The sequence below is a fragment of the Ambystoma mexicanum genome, chromosome 6q (genome assembly GCF_040938575.1).
Source record: "Ambystoma mexicanum isolate Mex_15411 chromosome 6q, UKY_AmexF1_1, whole genome shotgun sequence".
NCBI classification, from domain to species: domain Eukaryota; kingdom Metazoa; phylum Chordata; class Amphibia; order Caudata; family Ambystomatidae; genus Ambystoma; species Ambystoma mexicanum.
In genome coordinates, this window is record NC_090937.1 from 1,192,393,122 (window position 1) to 1,192,409,641 (window position 16,520).

Below are 16,520 nucleotides of genomic sequence, written 5' to 3' on the forward strand. Positions count from 1 at the left end.
ACAGCCTAGGCTGTCAAACACACAGCAGGGAGGCTGCCCTGAAAGGAATGCCAACCAGCCAATCAGCACTAGTTGCATTTAGGCATTCGTAGAGACAAAGGACAGGGGTGTTTTCGTGATCCTCCCTCACATTCTGTCCTTCCAGACACACTGGAACCAGGGGCGGGCTTCAGGGCTGAAGCCTGGCTAAAAGGCAAGACAAAAAAGGGGTTAAACCAGTCTCAAAGCACAAAGTAAGGCCCAAGAAAGACCTCACAAACAGAAAATGGTGAAAAAAGAAGATAGGGCCATTTTGACAAAATCGTCACTATTGGTGCTCTACTGCGTCTGAGGGTTCAGCCTGCGCTAGAAAATTACAATGGTAGCAAAAAGTATACTACTGCCACCAGTCATTTAAAGTAGTGATTTAACAAAAATGTTTACATGAGAAGGTAGCATAAGGGACTACTAGGTAACCCCCCAGCACTCCACAATGATGGTGTGTGCTGGACCTACACATAGAAAAGGAAAGTAAAGTCAATTTCACTTTACTCTTCTTGGGAATTGTAGTTCACCCAAGAAAAGTTATTTAAACCTTAGGAAAAATCTGAAGGTGCTGTGTGTCACCATACAAAAAGCAGAGGCCTATGGAGTGTGTCAGACTCCAAAAACAGTGAAAACACAAAATCCAAATCAGGTAAAAACACATCAGAGAGTGAGAAAAAGGTACCATTCCACAATTAAAATTAAAAATCCTAAATCCAGCGAAAGAGCTGGGGGTCTCTGAAGTTGAAGGGAATTAGCAGAGAAATGAGAATTCTCCCTAATACTCGTCCCCCCCAGACTAAGCGACAGGAGGATTTATTCCACTCCTGGATGAATCTCTTATTCCAGTGGTCATACTTTCTGGAGAGACCATCAGCATTTTGTTGATTACACCCTGACCTGTGTTCTATGGTAAAATCAAACCCTTGGAGGCTGATTGACCATCTCAAAAATTTTGGATTCTCCCCCTTCATCTGCATTAACCATCTGAAGGGTTGGTGGTCAGTCTGAATAATGGAAGAAGACCATATAAGTATGGCCTAAACTTCTTCAGAGACCACACAATGGCAAAACATTCACGTTCTATGGTTGCCCACCTTGTCTCACGGTCCTTCAGCTTCCTGCTGATGAAGCAGATAGGGTGTTCCCTGCCTTTCTCATCCAGTTGGCTCAAAACTGCACCTAACCCTGTATTAGAAGCTTCTGTCTGTACTATGAAGGATTGGTTATAATCAGGAGCTCTCAAGACTGGTGCTTGACAACAGGCTTTCTGCAGTCCTTCAAAGGCCTTAGTGGACTCCTCATTTCACCTGACCTTTTTGGGGAATTTGGCTGAGGAGATTACATTTAAGGGAGAAGCTATGGTCCCATAGTTCTCTATGAAATTTTGGTACTACCCAGTGAGACCTAGGAAGGCTCTCACTTGAGTCTGAGTAGTAGGGGTGGCATAGTCTTGTACAGCTTGCACTTTGCTAGGCCATGGCCTAATTTCACTCCCTCTTACCTCATTACCAAGGTAGACCACTAGACCAATTTGGCATTTACTAGCCTTTATTTTCAGATGGGCCTGTTCCACAGCCTGCAAAACATACTGTAGGTGGTGAAGAGGCTCTTCCAAAGTGAGGCTGAACACTGCAAAGTCATCCATGTGGGCCATGCAAATGTCCTCTAACCCATTCATAACTTTGTTTACCAACCTTTGGAATGTAGCAGGTGCATTCTTCCAATGGGGTCTTCAACCAGTAGTTGAAAGTGTGCACTTGCCATTTGTGCTTCTCTCTCATGGATGAGGGCTAAGGAGGCAGTGTGGACCCCTGAATGTGTACCCTTACATCTGGGATCCCCTTTCACATGGTCTACAGACCCACATACAAATCATTTTCCAAAGGATCTCTGGAATGGGGATTTCCGTTGACCTCCCTCCGGTTTGGCACCAGAGGGTTCAATAGACCTACCAGGTTTCCCATGACATTTCTCCTTGTTATGTTTGTGGCCCTTTTTTGGATGGTTGGAATTCATAATTCTCTTTACCCTCTTTCTTGTGCTGCTTCCCCTCTTCCTTCTTGTGAGTAGCCCCAAAATCCTCATGAGTAGCCCTGTTGGAAACCCATAAGTCAGCAGCTTGTGCTAGCTTTTTAGGATCAATTTCATTGGAGTCAGCCAAGTGCTGTCTCAGCTCCGGAGAGCAGGCATCGAAAATAGATTCAAGCAAAACAAAATGTCTCATTCTTTTAAAGGAGTTTACTCTGTACCCCTTAACTCAACCATCTAAGTTCTTCAAACATTCACATACCCAGGTAGCCCAAGGGGTACCATCAGTCTTTCTGAGGAACCTAAACCTCTTAAGGTACTGGGAAGGAATGTTCCCAAATCTGGATATTAATGCCAGCTTAACTGACTCATAGTCCTTTCTATCACTGGCACTCAACTCCATAGAGCATCACAACCCATCTGGGGAGCCTAGTCTTGAGCCATGGAATCAGACAAATGTACACAGCCAATCTAACACATCTAGTTAAAGATCATACATACTCACTGCTTCTTTAGACAGGCTAGGCCTCTTGGGACTAGTTGACCTAGAAGACCCTGAAAGGGAAGCAGAATCAATGGTCATTTTTCTCATTTCCATTTCTTGCTGCATTTCTCTTTTGCTTAGTTTCACATCTTGATGTTTGTTTTCAGATTACACATCCAGTTTCATGAACTGCAACTCTAATCTTAGTCTCTCAAGTGAAATATATTCTGGATTTAGATTTGGACCTTGTGGTGTCACAATGGGAAGTGAATGAGGTACGGGGGTGGGCTGTGGAATAGGGAATCGCCCTTCTGGCGACTCCTCTCGCTCCTCTGACTCTTCTTGCTGATTGGAGTTTAACTCGAAACTAGCACCCTCATCATTATCTTCCACATTATTTGTGTTACAGGCCTACTACCCAAGCTTTGGTTATTTAACAACCTTACAATCAATTTATAGTTTTTTCCTTTCAGAGTCAGACCCCTACTTTTATACATATCTTTCAGTTGTTCTACTGTCAGGCAAGTAAGGGCTGACTCATTAAATGCATCCATAGTTACATTTGTGTCTCTTTTTAGTGGAGTTTACCTTGTGGCTGGTTTAGTTGGGCACAAGTACAACAAATAGTCAATGTAACCACTCTATGCCAATCCCACCGCTGCCACCAGTGTTAGGTAAGAATTGGTGCAGTCACACTTTGTGAGACTACACAAAACTTATCTGCTTGGTATTAGGTAACCCACCTTTTGGTATAGGTCTATATTACACAAGCTGGAAGTATGACTGAGCAGCCAGGCCTATCTCAAGAGGGGTAAATGTGAGCTGTAGAGCTGTACAAATGAAATCTGTCAATACAAATAACCAACTAACACTTATACTCAAGGTTTCAGTTATAAATAGTTATTTATTTAACTAACATCACTTTTTAAATAAGCATTCTTTAAAAAGTAAATTTGTTATAACAATGTAAATAGCCTCTCAAAATACTTTTCAGAATCAAAACAAGTCAGTGGATAATCTTTAGATATGCTTCTTACACAATTCATATACCCTGAGGTGACTTCAATCACAAGGACAGTAATGGAATTTATATATTACACTTGTAAACTTTGCAGATTCTGAGGTTTGTTGAAAGGAAAGGATTAGGGAAGTAAAAAGGTTAGAAATGTTTCTCAGTAAATGTGAGGACAACTATCTCATCCAATGAAGTCTAGATAAGCCTTTCCCAGCAGTACCAGTACAAAACAGGCTACCACCTATGAGGGACAAACAATACCAAAGTCAATGGAGTTAGAAGAGTCTTCAGGGCGCCACGACAGCCAAAGTAAATTGGGGCATAGCCCATGTATCTGATTCACTTCTTAGATCAAAGTCTTGCACAAAGTTTAGAGAGGTTCAATAAAATCGCTGTATGGTCACAAGCTGTAAACTTGTGAGAAGAGCATTGGAATCAACTCAAAAAGGAGGTAAGCTAATGCAATTCCCAAGTGAGAAAAGCACGGCTACAGGCAGTGTGGTAAGTACCTCAAGCATAGACAGTACCTCTGGTTATAATAACTGTGGTCCAGCTGGATTCTGTCTTGCTATGTGGTGCAGAACCTTGTTCTTGTGCTTCAGTCATGGGGACAAGAGGGAGGATGTCTGGAGTGCTCCTGCTGCGATACTTGGGAAACCGTCATCAGCAACAGGCTGTTTTCGGTTTAGCAGCACTTTGCATTTTCAGCGCTTAGCAAACAGCAACAATGCAGATCAAGGATACCGTTTAGTCCTGTACTCTGAAGGTCCTGCTTCTAGAGGAGACTCCTGGAGCTTCTAGCCAGATTGGTTACTGCTGCAGACATTTCATTCGACTACAGAAACTTGAGCCCTGGCATTGGGCTTCCAAAGCAATGGAGAGGCACAGCAAGTCGGGGACACTGGTCCAATGGAGTGCGCCTCACGCTTAGTTGCTCCCACTAACCCAAGGGGAGAATTTGATCCGTCCGGAGCTTCTCTGTCAAGGTGATGAAGGAGTCCAGCACAGCAGCAGAGTTTCACTGGGCAATTCAAGGTCCAGTAGGTTGCAGCAAGCACCATTCACAGTTTCTTCGTGTGGTGTATCTCCCAGTGTTCAACTCTGCCTGTAGTCCCAAAACTCTCACCTTTTAAGCAGGTTTCTTTCATTGATGCACAGCCTAGGCTGTCAATCACACAGCATGGTGTGTGTCCTGAAAGGACAGCCAGCCAGACAATCAGGACTCATTGCATTCAGGCATTCCGAGAGACAAAGGGCAGGGGAGTTTCGGGACCCTCTCTCACATTCTGTCCTTCCAGACACACTGGAGTCAGGGGTGGGCTTCAGGCTGATGCCCGCCAAAGGCTAGACAAACAAAGGGCTCAAACCTGTCTCAATGCACAGAGTAAAAACCAGGAAAGACCTCACAAACAGAAAATGGTGAAAAAAGAAGACAGGGGCCATTTTGACAAAATGGTCACCGATGGCTGCTGTACTCCGACTTGGTAGTTGGGAGCTTCGGTGTCGATCCGCAAACTGCTTCTGTTTATCTTTGGCTCTGGCAAGATGCTTTGCTGCTTCCTTAAAAACCTGGGTGATGGTTTTGTGTAAGGTCGCTACAGTGTGCATTTCTAATGATTCGAGTGGGTCGAAAACGGATGTCCGTGGATGTTGACTGTACACTATGTAGAATGGGCTTTGGCCCGTACTGGCGTGAATGGAGTTGTTCTATGCGTATTCTGCTAACCAAAGTATGTCATTCTAGGAAAACTCGGTTTGTTGCAGCATACACCTTATGTATTACTCGAGGGTCTGGTTAGTCCGTTTGGTCTGGCCGTCGGTTTGGGGGTGATGGCTTGTAGATAACCGGAAGCCAATTTTGGCAATTTTACAAAACCTTTTCCAGAATGCAGAGACAAACTGAGTTCCTCGGTCTAATATCAATATTGATAGGAAACCGTGTACCCGGACAATCTGTTCCAAAATCACGGTAGCCAGAATAGAAGCAGTTGGGAGACCTTTAAGGGGAATAAAGTGGGCCATTTGGAAAACAGATCTACGACGACTAAGATGGTATTGTATCCGTTACAGGAGGGAAGGTCTGTAATAAAATCCATTTATAGCGTATGACAAGGTGCTGGGGGTACTTCTAAAGGATGTAGCAGACCTGCAGGACTTTGTTTTTGGGACTTGTGTTGTGCACAGGTGCCACAGGTTGCGATGAACTGGACAATGTCCTTTCACAAAGTTGGCTACCAGTAATATTTATTTATTTTAGCTTGGGTTTTGGCTATTCCCGGATGCCCTTCTGCTAATGAATCGTGATAGTTTGCAATGATTTGATTCTGTAATTTCTTATCCGTGGTGTACAATCGTCCTTGGTAGTATGGTAGGTTGTCCACAATCGTATACCGGTCTCCCTTCCCTAGCCATTCCTGTCGCGCTGGTGGACTCATCAAGTGTTGCAGGTCAGATTTTAAGTTGTCTAGAGTGGTGGTTGCGGCAATCATGCCTTGGATTTGTCCTTCAGCGATGATGGCCACAGGGTCTGGTGTAGTGAATGCCTCTTCTCCTTCACTCATGCGAGACAGAGTGCCCGCTTTTCAATTGCGTACTACGGGTCTATAGGTGATGACAAAGTCGTATTCTGCAAAGAAGAGAGCCCAGCGGAGTTGGCGTGATGATTGGGCTTTAGCAGTCTTCAAATATTGTAGATTGTGATGATCCGTGATGCCGGTGACTGTATGTCTAGCTCCAAGAAGATAATGTCTCCAGGCTTTGAACGCTGCCTTAATTGCTAGCAGTTCTTTATCAGTGATTGCATAATTCAATTCAGTGGCTCAAAACTTGCAAGACCAGAATGCCACGTGATGCAACTGACCTGTTTTGGGGTCTCGTTGTGACAGGACTGCTCCCATTGCTATGTTGGAAGCCTCAGTTTTGACAACGTATGGTCATTCTGGTTGAGGCATCCGTAGAATTGGTGCTGTGGTTAATGCTTGTTTTAGCTCCTGGAAGGCTTTCTTTGCCTCTGCGGACCAATTAAATTGTTAATTTTTCCGTAGTAAAGAGGTGATTGGGTGGATGTTCTGGGAGAACCCGGGAATAAACCGGCGATAAAAGTTGGCGAACCCGAGTACACTCTGTACTCCCTTTATGGATGTCAGTGAGGGCCAGTTAAGGATAGCGGCTACTTTGCGCGTGTCCATGCGCACACCCCGTGGTGTGAGAATAAAGCTGAGGAATTCTATCTCTGTCACATGAAAGAAGCATTTCTCCAATTTGGCATATAGGTGGTGTTGCCGCAGTTTCTCCAAAACTGCCCGGACATGGTTGACATGGTCCTCCTTGGTGGTCGAATAGGTAAGCATGTCATCAATGTAGACAAGAGCGCAGACATCCAACAGTTCTTGGAGCAGGTCATTCATGAAAAATTGGAACATCGCCTGGGCATTACATAGTCCAATGGGCATAACCTGATATTCATAAAGGCCATATTTTGTGCAAAAGGCCGTCTTCCACTCGTCTCCTTTTTTGACTCTTACTAGATGGTAGGCCCATCGTAAGTCTAGTTTTGTATACATCTGAGCGTTTTTGACTTGATCCAAGAGCTCAGGGATAAGCGGTAACGGGTATAATTTTTTTACTGTGATCTGGTTAAGTGCTCTGTAGTCAATGCAAGTTCTCAGGTCTCCCTCCTTTTTAGGCACAAAAAAGAGGGGCAAGGATGCACGGGACCTGGATGGACGAATGAAGCCATTTGCCAGATATTGATCGGGGTAGTTTTTTAGATGCTGGTTTTCCTGTTCTGTTAGGGCGTAAATCCAGCTGCAGGGAACTTGAGCTCCAGGTACCAGATCAATTTGGCAGTCATACGCTCTGTGCGGAGGTAGGGTGTTTGCTTGCTCCTTTTGAAAGACATCTTGGTAATCCAGGTATTCAGGTGGTAGTGAACTGGTGAGGCCCAGTGTGGTTTCTTTCTTCGACGAACCTGGGTTGGTAAGACCTTTTAATGAGAATCTGTCATGCATCGGGGCTGCTGGCGGTGGTTACCGCAGTGGCGATTGTCCCGACGTCTGTTTTGACATAGAAAGTTCCATCACGTACTTTTCCCAACGTGATGCGCCGGTCTAGGGTTGCACAACATGGCTGCCGCTGGAAGTACTTAGCATTCAGTGCTCCCAGCGACCAGCGTGTTGCAACCGCATTGGCGTTACTTTCTCCTTCTTTTTAAGATGCTAGTTTTCTCTACTTTCCGCTTCGCACCAAAGCCCTCTTTTTTCCTCCCTACTCAGCTTGTCTACCTTGTCCAGCTTCGTCACTGGCTACCGGTACCTTGCCTCTGTTTTTCTCCTTCTCCTTACCTTACCTACCTCCTTCTGTCTTGATCATACTTTTTTCTCTCGGTCTGCTCTCTGTGCTTTTTCCCAAGCTATTTTGCCACTTTCGGCTCCTCTCAAGCTTAGCTTCGAGCTTTGCCTCTCCAGCTCCGACGGACCCTGTCTGGTTGATTCTTCTGTTTCCATCCACTGTATTGGACTTCTGCTTCGTTCCTCTCCCGAAGTTGGATTCTACGGCTTACCCACCAGGCAGTTCTCATTCCACTCCAGTACAGTCGGTGTGCATCATCCTCCAATCAACAACTATGTTTTTTTTTTTTCCCCGGTCTTTTGGTCTGCCCTCGGGAAAGGGGCCACAGGTCTGCAGTTTACGGGCAGTCACTGTGGCTTTTCCTCGAGGCAGACATATACCACCAAAGAAAGAAAAGGACTACCTTCTAAGATGGCACCTGCACCCCAGCAACTCAAACTCAGAAGGCCCAAGTGAGGAGAGTAACGAGGGGAGAGGGTCGAAAGTACAGGCGGAAGTTGACAGAATCCCTTGCTATAACAGGTGTCGGTACAGTCTTTGGGAAAGGTCAGAACTCATTTACGTCAGTCAATCCTGGGATTGTGGGTATCCAGCCAGGGCATTCCCAATATCATCTGGAACTGAGGAGCGCCAATGAGGTCAAAGCTGATGTCCTCTTTGTGACCGTCCTGACACAGAAGCGTGACCTTCTTGGTGTAATGCGCCACTGGGCCGGATGATAGCTGAGATCCATCAACTGGTGTGACGTTTTCCAAAACCTGCTTCTGTCGGAGAGGAAGGCCTATCCGGGTAGCCAGATCTTGGTCTATGTAATTTCCCAGAGCCCCACTGTCAATGTATGCGTCCAAGGCATGTATTTTCAACGGTTGCTTGTCATTTACCAGGAGAACAAGGATGACTAGATGTGAGGTCTGTATAGGTTCCTTTTCACCGCTCGACAAGTGGACCCCTATGCTTGCCGGGCGTTGGAGTTTCCCGAGTCCTGTTCTTCTTCTTCACCCTTGTCAGTTGCTCCAACTGCTTTCCTGGGTGGTTTCACCAGGCATTCTCGAAAATAGTGACCTGCCTTACCAAAGTACAAACAAAGATGCTGCTGTCTCCTTTTCTCCCTTTCTGCCTTGGTGAGTGGGCTCCGCAAGACTCCGATTTGCATTGGCTCGGACTGATCATGTGATTTGGTTTGATTCCCACGGGGTAGTACGTAGACCGACCGCCCCTCGGCCTTAGCCCGATCCATCTTCCGATCCTGCAATCTGTGATCGAGCTGCACTGTCAGGTCGATGTATTCAGCACATCTTTCCGGGGGATTTACTACTTGGACTAATACGTCCTTAAGTTTCCCTTGCAAGCCTTGGTTAAAGATCGTAGTTATTTTCTCCTCTGGCCAGTTAGTTTGTGCTATCAGACGTTTGAAGGAAGCAATATATGTTAGTAGGTCTTAATTACCCTGCTGTAGTGATAACAGTTCATTGTCCAGAGCCCGCCCTTGAGTATGTCGTGCAAATAGTTTCTCCATTTCACGCTGGAAACCTCCGAAGTCTCGAAGCAAAGGATCATCCTGGTTTACCAGGGGTATTGACCAGTCCGATGCACTACCTCCCAAATATGAGAGTACAAATGCCACTCTCGCTTGATCGTTGGGGAATGCCCCAGGTCTTCACAAGAAATGTAGGCGACATTGATTCATAAAGATGGCGTACTTATTTGGATCGCCTGTGAAGCATTCCGGTGGGGCCAGGGGAACCCCCGTGGAAGAACCACCTGTACAGGCGTAGGCTGTGGAGGTGTGGCAGGAGGGGCATACCCCAGCAGTGGGACCTAGCATGCCTGTGCCTGGAGCATTTGCCTTGCTATTTCATCTGTCCGCTCCCAGTTCACAATTAGATCCCTCCTTAGGGCATCGGTTTCCTGTTTTGAGGCATGAACTTCAGCCCATAACTCTCACAGTAATTGGGCCAACTGGCCCATTTCAGAAGTTTCCATAATGCCCAGGCAGAGATTCAAAGAGGCTTTGCGTGCTGTTATGCTCACCTGGGCTCTGCTGAGGCGTTGGGGCACGGTTAAAGCCCTCCCGGGGCTGAAGTCGTTCGGGTCTGACTTCGCCCTCTGCGCTTATGTGGTGACTGGTGGTAATAGGTGATGCTGCTCGGGACTGCTCATGCATGGAGAATAGGGGGCCTGAGTATGCCAGCTTGTGCGGCTGATCCCCTTCCACACCCTTTCTCCCAAACCGTGGTACCCGTGGGATGCGCTGTCCCTGGAAAGCTCACCCATTGATTAGTTTTGGCAAGCACTCTGTCCTGCTGCTTCTGGCAGGGGCGCTTGTATGATCTGGACGGAGTTCTTTCACTGGTCCATTGCACGTGGTAGTCCAGTCCTGCTGCGACTAAGCCACTTTACTTCAGGTAAGTGTTCCTGTTTGCCTTTGTCTTTCCTTGTCTGTTTTTGTTGTATTGTAAAGTTTGTTGTCTTGTATTGCTGTCCGTTCCACTTTTGATGTTTGCTCTTTTGCTTTCTTCCCTTGTAGGTGACGTTGCCAGCCCGGCAGAAGCTGTGGAGCTCGAGGCTACAGCCTGAGGGAATGAGGAACGAAGCTGCAGTGGTATAGTAGCTGGTAAGTTGTTAACTAGGGGCGTGCAGGGTTCAAATGCGGCACGGCCCAAGGAGGGATGTTCTAACCTTGTCTTTCTTTTTCTTCACAGGGTCTGAGTTCGTGGATGCAGATTGTAGTGCTGCAGCATGGGATCAAGATCGCTGGATTTCTGGAGATGAGTCTGCAGATGAAGCAATGAAGCACCGGTTTCCTGGAGGTGAGTATGCAGGAGAACGCATTGTTTCAAAGATAAGTTAACTGGTCCAAGCAGCGGTGAGCATCAAGTTGGACGCAAGTGCACAGTAATGCGAAGCACCGGCCTTAAGGATGTAACAGCTTATATAGCTGAGCTTCTGAAGCCACGCCCACCAGGTTCAGCCTGCCTGCCACACCCTGCCACACCTGATGAGTCAGCACATGAAGACTAGGCCCAGGGAGCCACACCCAATGAGTCAGCACATGAGGATATTCTCTGGAATAAAGGCTTTCAGCTCCTGGAAAGTTCTTGTAAAATAAAAGCACTCCTGCACTGAAATAAAGTAAAAGCACTTCTGCACTGAAATAAAGTGTTCCTGCTCACATCGCTATATGAGCCTGAGTCTTGCCAGGGCTCCAAGTGACCCATTGCCCCCGTCACTAGATGGTGTGGTTTTTGTGTTCTGGGGCCTGTGGCCATGACATGATCAGACCGACTCAGGAAGTTGGGCAAACATCTGTTTTAATAACAATTCTTTAAAACAGGGAGTACAGCGGATATCTATGGACGCGGCACAGCTCGCTCAACAAGTTCTCCAAAACATTTCATAAAACAACTATATACTAAAAATGTATCATAAGTGACATCATACTACGTGGCAAAATAAGAAAACCTGCTAGGGGATATGGTAGGCTTAAAAAGAACATCAACATATACTTTCTATGGTGTATGGGGTTGTGATTGGGTCTCTAAAGTCAGACGGACAATTAAGCCCACCCCAATGGCAAGTCATCTTCTGTGATAAACTAATACACAATGTTCTATTGGCTTCTCAAACTTTAGAGCTCCTTGCTACGTGGCCCTCTAGAATTGGTTGGCATGCTTGTACCCTTCTGGAATATTCCACACGCTAGGAGCATGCAAGCTGGTACCCCAGGTGCTGGGGGTTGACCTGGCCGTGCTTCCCCACCCAATCAGCTCAACATCCATCATCTCTCCTGCCGTCTGCCATTCAATTAATATGTTTGAACTCAGCCTTGTGAAGGCTCACTGTGCCTCAGAATAAAAGGGAGTGAAGGCATGGCCTTATCTTCTTGTCTCGATGTAGCTCGGACCAAAGTCTATTTTCATCTGACTGTGTGACTTGTGAACAAGTTTTGAGCTCCTTTGTTGATTTTAATACTATTAAATGAAGAAACCTTGGCACTTCTAGTGTTTTGCCATTACACCTAAAACAGGAGCTCAGCTCACTTCTCACGCTATTGTATCTTCTCAAGTAGATAATCAGGCTTTCGGTAGCCCCGACTCTTGACACTGGGCCAAGCAAGCCTTCTTGAAACTTCCTTCGCCTGCAGATATTCTAGTCTGCTGCGCACCACTTACAGTCCTTTCATTCACAGGGTCGAAGTTTGATAAAGTGTGTTGTGGAACAGCCAGACTCTATACATTCCTATATACATACATTGGCACATGGCCTGCAGTCTATTCATTATGTAGCCAACCTCATGATTACTTTGTCTACTTGCGTTACTGCATCTGTACAATTGTAAAATGGTTTGGTATTTTCTTCATTGCTTCTCCGTACGTGCAATCTTAATTTCGCTCCCGAAATGTTGCTTTATTCGCTACTTCGTCATCAGATGCTATAAGGTTTATATTCTTTTATCATTGGCATCTCTTCTGGGTGCATCATTTCTCCTTCATGTGACGTCACCAGCCTTCTCTTTCATTGACTTTCACACTTCTTCAGGAACTTCCTCCATAAAACCATCAAAATTTACGCGGATACATATAGGGTTTTCTCAATGGAGACCTTGTTTCAGGGTCTCTTTGCGACATAAGTACCATTATTGGCTTTGTACATATCACAATTTCCGGCTACCAGCATATAGGCAGAATGGGGGTGGGACTTACGGTAGAGGGCACTTGGCTTCTCCTCTACAGTGGGACAAGAGGATTGAACTGTTTATTTGTCCTGTGCTCCATGTACCTGAGACAAAAAGGAGAAAGTGTGTTTTGTATTGAAGCTTTGTTTTCTGCCACAGGGAAAGTGACGTGTGTAATTGTGGTGATGTGACTTATAAGGGATGATGGAACATGGAGTGTGAGGGATGGAATGTGTATGGAAGAACATCATTCATGGTTCTGATCAAGTCGAGGGAGGTGGCTATTCTGGGGATGTTACCAGTAAACTTCCAATAAACACAATATAAAGCCTTCTTCCTGCCTTGTGTGAGCTTTATATCAATAGCGACGAGCTAAAAGAAGGAGATTCAACCCCCAGTGTGAGCTGACTCCTACCTTCATTGCTGCCATTTGTATGTGAAAGATTGTCATTCTATGAAGAGGGCAGCCTGGCATACCTGCCGTGACCCAAGCCTTGTACCTGGCAGTGAGCAGAAGCGAAAAGCATTAACCGAGCAATGGTAAAGGCGGACCGAAGTGGAGCCCGCGCTCCGATCCAGAGGAGTGCAGGAGTCCTGAAGCAGGTGGGAGCATGTTTGTCTGCAATTCCTCGCTCCTCACAAGGTTGACATGTGTCTGCGGGTAACCCCAAAGCTCTCACTAGCAAATTGAGCCTCCTGAGCTTTTAGAAATAAAGAATCTAGTGCACGCACTGCTGACCGCATTACAAGACGCAGAGTATCGTAGCAGCACAATCGCTCACTTCTGTAAAGTAAAGGACCCAGCGGCATCCCACATCATGCAGCGGAGCAGCATCTCACAGCATTAAGCTGACATATTTGTTGTGAGCTGTTGCCGTGGCAACATACACTGTACAGTGCTACCGAAAGGCTTCTTACACTACATAAAGACTGCATGCGCATATTCTGTATCAACTGATAGGAAGGTTTCTCTGTTGATGCACCTCCTAGGGTACATAGGGCAGCACATTTTCAACACTCTTCCACCCCTAGGTGAAACAGGAGATTGGGATGCACCCAATGAATTCAAGATAGCTCTGCTAACATTCAACAGGTACTTAAATCCCAAGACTAGCACCATTTTAGAACGCTATAGCTTTGGCCTGTGAAAACAGGAACAAGCAAAAAGCTTGGAGGAATATGTTACAACATCACGCGACTTGGCATTGTCCTGCAAATTTAGAGAGAATGTTGATGAGTACAATAGAGACCAATTCATGATACATTGCAACAACAATACAATAACAGAGGAACTCTGGTTAAAAGATGAACCAACACTAGATGAAGTTTTGGAGATTGCCTCACTGACCGCCTTTCGGAAAACCCTGAAAACGACCCTGTTCATCTAACAATTACATGGCCTAGCCCTCATAATTGTATTGTATGATGTATTATGTGATATATCTGACCACAGGTCACTGCCTTACTGTAACCCAAGGCACAACCTGCTCACATTGTAACTAAGTCTTCCTTGCAAGTAACAGTGCCACAATGCCCCTGGGCTGCCTGCGTGCTATATAAATTTAATAAATAAATAAATAAATAAATAAATAAATAAGCATGTTGAACACTCGCTAGCATGTGTGGCCAAGTTAACTGAAGCAGAAAATAAAGATAAGATTGAAGTTTAAAGATTTCCAAAGGTAGACAAAAGAAGAAGGGGAAGGAAAACTCTAATCAGAAGAATGGTGTGGATAACTGAGTGGGCAAGGTCAAGCCCCAGAAGGGAGATGAACTAATATGTTTCTGGTGTGCTAGTGGGTTGCATTGTGCTGCTTCTCCTATTTGTCCTGGTCGCAAAACTGTGTGTGCCTAATGTAACAGAAGAGGGCACTTTACAAGTTGCTGTAAAAACTTTGCATTTCTCAAAAGAAAGTTATGTATGCAGCTGAAGAGGGAGGTGGATCCTCGGAAGATGTCCAATAGAAAACATTACTGTAAATAGAGTCCAAAATGTGGAGGATGAAGAGTGTGATCTGTGTGAATGGGAGAGAAGTCTCTATGATGGCTGACTCAGAGCAAAAATATTGTTGATGCTCAATGAGGTGTTTGAGCAAGTGGTAGGATGTGATGCCCAGGATTTACATAAAGCAGATGTTAATCCCGGAGGATATAATCTCGACCAAATAGAATTGTTGGGTTATTTCGATGCTCATTTTGCCTTTAAAGGAAGAAGTGCTCAAGGTAAAATATATGTAACAAAGAAGGGTGCAACTTTTTTGAAAATTAGACTTGATCCTAATATGTCAGAACGAGAACTACAGATTGGAGATGTGGCAGTCTGTGAGAAGTATTTGAGAAAGGTATAGGAAACGTTAAAGGGAGGAGGCATCAGATAATATTAAAGAAAGGAGGCAACCCTATGGCTGCAAAGTTACATTCAGTACCTTTGGTTCTGAGAGAAGGTGTAAAAAGGGAACTTGAGAAGTTACAAATAGAAAGTATAATTGATAATTGAAAGGGCAGGAGGCGTACAATGGTTTTCGCCACCAGTGGTGGTTCAAAAGCCTACTGGTGAGTTCAGATTATATGTTGACTTGCAGGAATTAAAAAAGTGTTTTGTATTAGACAGACACCCACTACCAAACATGAAAGAAATGTTATCTATGATAGAAAAAGGGAGGGTGTTTTCAAAATTAGATATGGCTTCTGCATATCATCAACTTGAGCTAGAAGAAGGAGGGCGCTGTTCAGCAGCTGATCAAGATGGCTACCTAGCATTGAACTCCATGTGGCAGCATATACTTTTCCTATGTAGTGGTGTGCAGAGTGCTATATACGATCCGACAGTCTTCATATCATGCTCCTCTCAATCCGGAGCATATCATGGTGCTGGAGTTCTGAGCGATCCTCTCCATGGCGAGCAGTGATGGCCCGAGCAGCGTGTGGTGGAGTGTGACCTGGGATACCCCATGAGAGACTGGTCCCCTGACTGCACTGTTGAGATATCCTGTGCCTGCCATGGAAGGCAGAACAATTTGTTGGACCTGCGACCCAATTCAAGTGACTGCCGCCAAGGAGGCTCTGGGCATGCAGAGCTGGTACAATGGGTGTGCCGGGCACAGCCTAGAGCACGGCAGAAGCAGTTTTGACTCGGTCAGTGTGGATGAGCCCACCCAGGCCTGCCAACACCCAGTAATCCATGCAGCAGAGACCAATCACAATTGGCAGTTACCTGTGGATCTGGGATGCTACGGTGAGTCTTTTTGGCATGGAAGCTTGTTCCCACTCGCACCGTGATTGAGGTGGTTTATGGTTCTATATCTGCTGTCTTGACGTGGCACATTGACATATACAGCATGTCTCAGTTGCTGGCTTCAAGGAATACTGATTCGGCAGTGAGTGAGAACCCATTATCCTGTGACCACTGATACCAATCCGGATATAGGGGAACTGTGCCGTAGGCTTTTCAGAGGCCTATTTGCCTCCTACCCAAGAATATAAACACTTTATTAATCTGCTCTTATTAACTATTGGTTGTGGATTGCTGCTACCTATGGGCTGGGTGAGGTACCTGTGGCCTGTGCCACTGGGGATGTTCTGACTCCCGGCTCTACTGGGTGGGGGCTGGTGGACATACCTTCAATGCGCACCCCCACATGCCATCAAACGCGCCTTTGACGGTGCGCGCATCAAGTGGAGATCTGGCTTGGATACTGCGTCTCTGGCGACTACAACAGACTACAGGACTCCTGTGCCACGGACCTGGCACTGGCCCAGGGTGTTCCCCCAGTGGTTCCCTGAACCATTTAATATGACGGGAGGTGCTGGTAAGAAATCTGGGGCAATGGACTCATTTACCAAAGCGAATCCCCGGGGAGAGGCCAGGGCCCAGTCACCAGCAGACAGCGCAGATACATGCCGCGGGTCCATTGTGCACTGACCTCCAGCAGATGATGGCA